We start from the raw sequence: 5,662 nt of genomic DNA, 5'->3' as shown, positions 1-5,662 counted from the left end.
TGGACCCCAAGGTCCTCCTCGACTTCATCAATGTATGGTATGAAGACCCAAACACACCCATTGATGATTTGAAACTTCCTCCTGGCATCAGCCACATGGTGGCCACCTTCATAAACGAAGCCAAGTGGAAGGAACAGAAGGCCAAGGAGGCAAAGATTGCAAAGGCCAAAAAGGAGAAATTCCTCAGGCAAAATCTCCTCAAGCTGACGCCCGAAGCACTGGTGTCAACCCAGGCAGAGCTGCAAGTCTTGACTGACAAGTGTGACAAATTGTCAGACCGCAAAAGCATCAAGCGCAATTTCATCAAGCTAGCCAATAGTGTTGTTGATGACTACAACAAACGACACCCACCACCAGCACCAACTCCTCAGCCCCTGGTTGAGCAGCCAGAAGATGTATGTCCTGATGGGGAGGAAATTCCTCACGCTGAGGAACAACACCAAGAGCGCCGTGCTGATGAGCCGGCCATTGAAGAAATCATCACCGAGACCGCTCCTAATGAAACTGCAAACCCTGATGCAACTGCTCCTGATCCAGCTGCTTCATCAAAGCAGGCTGATAACTCTGTTCCAGCTGGTTCCTCACTACCAGCTGAAGAATCTGCAGAAAGAACACCTTCACCAAAAGCTTCAAAGGTGAAAAAGACAATCCCGTCTGCATCATACGCGAAGAAGACAAGAGTTGCTGAGAAGGAAGCAAAGAAGAGAAAAGCTTCTTCAGCAGAAGAAAAGATTGAGGCAAAGCGCCTCAAGGAAACTGAAGAATCTTCCCCTCTGGACCCGGTGCCTCTAAATGTTGCACCTGCATATGAAATGGTCGTCATTGGTGACCAAACTACAAGGGCAGATGAGGAAATGAAGGATGCTGCCTCTGAGGAGCATACTGATGAGGAAATCCAGATTGATGACAGTCCTCAACCTCATATTCCTCAGACAAAGACTACTCAAGCTTCAGCTGTAGCAGCTGATGAATCTGCTTCTGCAACAAAGCCAGCTGAAGAAGAACAAGCTGATGAAAATGCACAGTCTGAGCAGGCTCCTCACTCTGAACAGGCTGATCAAACTCCTCAAGCTGAGAAGGAAGCAGAAATTCCTCAGCCTGAAGCCGAGCAAGAAATACCAGCTGATGAAATTCCTCAACCTGAGGAAACTGCTGAAGAAAATGTTCCCGCCCCTGACAATGACTTCATTGTGCTCAACCCAGAGACTGCCATGGTTGTTTCCCCTCCCATTCCTCAGCACAATATCAAGCCAGTTCAGCGCCAGCCATTCTCGAAGCGGCCAAAGTTTCAGAAAGAAAATTTCTTTGAGGAACGCATGTATTTCATCGGAGAGAATCCCTATGACAAGCCTCAAATGAGGCATCTGAAGTTTTGGACAAGGACTCAGATGAACTACTATGCTTTTGTGCTCTGTGGATGCAACAAGATATTCCAGCACAGGCACATTCCTCATGCTGAGCTTGAAGAAATTCCCTGCATGGAACCAGTCCTCAGTGTACTCCACGATGCAGGTTTGCTCCCTATGTGCTCAGATATATCAGACTGGAATAGTGAACTTATTCTTCAGTTCTATGCAACTCTGCACATCTCAGGCAACGCTGATGACATCAACACTTGGGTGTTCGACTGGATGACCCAAAACACTCACTACAAGGCTCCAGCGTCTGAACTCCTCAGAGAACTGCCCGTACCAATTCTTTCAGACGGGGCAGTGAAGCTTTATGGTGAGCGTGAGCTGCCAAATGGAATGATGGAAGTCCTCATGAAGCCTTTGGCTGCAGGCAAACCCTCAAGAACCACATTCCTCGTCCATGAGCTCAAGTACACACCCCGGTCTGTCTACCGCATTCTCTGCAGTGTGCTCGCGCCAATCAAAGGCCATGACGATGAAGAAGATGTCGTCGGCCTCATGAAGAATATCCTCTTCAACATCATTCACGGTATTCCTATGAATATCCATGATTTCTTCTTGAGGACTTTGGCTGACAATGCAATGTGCCCCTATGATCACAAAATTTATGCACCATGGATCATGAGATTCCTCAGGACAAGGACAGGCATCAACTTCCACGCAGATTTCCAGAACCATGTTGGTTATATGCCTCCTATCCATGTCAACAAGAAGACTTTCGAGCCCATTGAGGGAAAAGGAAAGTCTGTGATTGACGAAGGCAGCAGGCCCCTTGATGGCCAGTTTAAAGAACCAGACGCTTATTCTTCATGGGACGATACTGAGACTCGTCCACCCAGCCCTGTTCCTCCTCGCGTGCTAAACACCAGAGAGCTTCTCCTCAGTCTTCATCAGAAGGTGGATCACAACCACAAATGGGTCAAACGCCAGTTTGGTGCCATTCTGAAAACCCTCACTGAAACCCAGAACTCTGTGAAGATTAATCATCACTATCTGCATGAGGTTTTCGATCGCACCTGGGCTACACTTGCACATCTGAAGACCCAGACTGAGCTTGAAGAAATGAACTTTGAGCAGGACTTTGACTGGTCGTGGCCTCCCAAGAAGAAGTTCAGGCCCACTCCAGTGCCAGATCTGGAAGACAGCTCCTTCTCGTCATTCCGCACCGCCGAATCTAATGAGGAACAACTCGACACCGCAACAGGTCCAAGGAAGAAGACTACACCCAAGAAGCATCAAGGATCTTCATCAACCACCAAGAAATGAAGTCTTCACGGGCGTTAGTCCTCAGTTTGTCCCTTTTTGTCACTTGATGACAAAGGGGGAGAAACTTGAGAGTTAGTCTTCAAACGGGATTTATTTTTGGGGCTTATGAACTATATTTAAGTTACAAACTCTTGGCTCTTCTGAAGTTTTTATGTAGTGAGTTGTAACTTAAGCCCGATGGTACTCTGACGCTTTTTGAACGTTTTTCTTCGCATGCTTATTCCTCAAGTTTTTAATGCACGCATGCTGGAATTCGTCAGATACCATTTGCCATCATGCATCTTCATTTTCTTCATATGATATGTTATATGTATGCATGATTTACAAGATTCAGGGGGAGATCTCCATGATATAGATCATCAATGTGCATCTGCTATAAAAGCAAAATCCTCAAGGTATGCACATCTTCAGGGGGAGTCTTTGTGAATCTTGTTTTCAAATTCCTCAATTGAGTATTTACACTTAATATTTTTTATCCCTGTTGAAGACTTAACCTAATTGTCATCAACCACCAAAAAGGGGGAGATTGTAAGTGCATCTAGTGCCCCTTAGTGATTTTGGTGGTTTGAAGACTTATAGGTTAAGTATATAATGTGTTTATAAGTGTACACAGGATCTATAAGTCATTGAGGAGTTTGAGATATTTGAAGAATATCGACCCCTAAAAATGTATATCTTCAGTTGAAGAAATTGGTCTGAAGCTGAAGAAATGAATCGCGAGGAATCTGCGATGAAATTGATATTCCTCATGAAGATATTGATATTGAGAAGATCGGTGGTTCCTGAAGAAAATCTTTCTGAAGAAATTGAAGTGTGAAGATTTACGTTTTCTGTTTTACTTTCTTTGCAATTGATGAATAGGAACACCGTACTGTTAAAGGGGGTCAAAGTAACACTATGGAATGGATTTCCTCATGATGCTCAACCCAAGCCAAATCCTACCAAAAGCCTCAAGTGAGGAATATGAGTGACATGAGGACTCTCACAGTTGAGGGTCCTGACCGTTTCGATAACCACGCCAAGTCACTGGTCTTATCCACTCCAACGGTCATATTAAGGGCATTAGTGTCAAATCATGTCGGGATGCTCCCAGGCTATAAATAGCCGCCCCCCACAACCACTAGCTGGTTGGCTGCTCCGTTAGAAACTGACACTTATCATAAGAGCAACCCAAATTCTCTTCGAGAGTAAATCATCAGTGAGGAAATACACCACCCACCGAAACCACAAACCAAACCTAGTGATTGAGCATCACTGAAGAAGTTGTTCCTGTGGGGGACTGAAGCCTTTTACCTTTGAGGACTGTGCATCCTCCAGACGGTTAGGCGTCATGGTCAAGAGCAATCCAGCAGCCAATTGTGGATCGCCGGGTGACCGAGTTTGTGAGGGTTTGGAAGTCTGCCCTGAAGACTTACCACGAGTGTTGGGCGAGGACTGTGTGTCCTTAGCTCAAGGAGAATACGGTAGGGACTGTGTGTCCCGGGACTGGGTGTCCTTTGGTTTCAATACCAAGCCGCTCCAAACCAGATGTACAACTGTCATAGCAGTTGGAACTGGGTCATCAACAACAGTCTTCACCAAGAATCGGGTTCTAATTCCTCAACTCTTTACATTCTCTGTATTATGTGTTGATGACATTCACTGTGACTGTTTGAAGAATTTGCTGAAGACTTTCTCTGAATTTCCTCAACCCCAAATTCTTCACTTGAGTTAATCATCATCTGTATTCTACGTGCCTGCTTACTGTGCAATCTGTTTTCACAATCTTCACTCTGTAATACTGCTGTTGTGAACGTTTGCACGACTGATCCTTAACTGTTTCTGCTGTAAGTTAGTCATCAGTGAGGAATTTCCTCAAAAGGAATTTCCTCAGCGATGAAATTCTAAAAATCTCCTATTCACCCCCCCCCCCCTCTAGTCAATATAACGCACTTTCAGGAATACCAATCAAAATGGCAAAACCCTCATCAAGACAAGAATGAGGTAAAATAATCTTCACGGCCAAAGAGTGCATCAAGATGTAGGAAAATAATATACGCACTCAAGACAAATCCTTTCACGAAGCCACCAAAACTAAAAAAGGAAATGCAACGGTGCACGTGAAAAGAAAAGAGGATATCAATTAGAGATGTAACTTCTCTCATGTGTAAAAGATTCTAAGTAGAAGACAATCATGATGATATATATCCACAAAGAAGGATGTGCACACGAAATGGTTACAAGAAGGAACAAACAAGATATCCAAAAGGAAGTCATAAATATATCAATAAGATCTTTGCTTGGAAGCATAGCACATGGCCTAATATTTTCTTATTGTACAATATGAAATTCCAACATACGAACATCAAAGACATCCCAACTAGCAATAAGACATCATCGTTTGGATGCTTTGAGAAAGGAAATAAGTACTACAAGAATGAATCAAGAGATTCATGCCATGATGCAACATGGAAAAGAAAAGACAGGTTTGGGCCTTTGCAAGAAATGAATGCATGAAGTAGATACTTGTTACCGAGACAACAATGGATTGATGTAGTAGATAGTTGTTCGTTGATCATCCTAACTTGGCTCCAATAATCACATGGTCTCAACACCTTCCTTGTAGGTGAGCCGAGCATCCAACGCATCTCCAATTGTTCCTGGAACAACAAAACAAACAAAATGGTGCCCAAGCTCATTGGGACCAAAGAGTTAGAAAACCAACAATACATAGGACAAACTCCACCTACATATGTGCACAAGGATATGAATTTGAATTTCATGCACACTTTAGCCAATTTATGACAAGGTGGAGTTTCCCCTATATATTGGGTCAAAGAAAGAAAGCAAGCAAAAGAAGTTATATATAGTAAATATGCATGCTCAAGGCTTTCAAGAATCAACTCAACACAAAGTTGATAATACACCAAAAGACAAGGTATCAAGTGATAATAAGATACCAAACGAAAACCTATCACTTGAAGGATATCAATTAAAAGATACCA

The sequence above is a fragment of the Hordeum vulgare genome, chromosome 3H, assembly GCF_904849725.1.
Source record: "Hordeum vulgare subsp. vulgare chromosome 3H, MorexV3_pseudomolecules_assembly, whole genome shotgun sequence".
NCBI classification, from domain to species: domain Eukaryota; kingdom Viridiplantae; phylum Streptophyta; class Magnoliopsida; order Poales; family Poaceae; genus Hordeum; species Hordeum vulgare.
The sequence above is the reverse complement of the archived record's forward strand: the minus strand, read 5'-3'. Positions refer to the sequence as shown.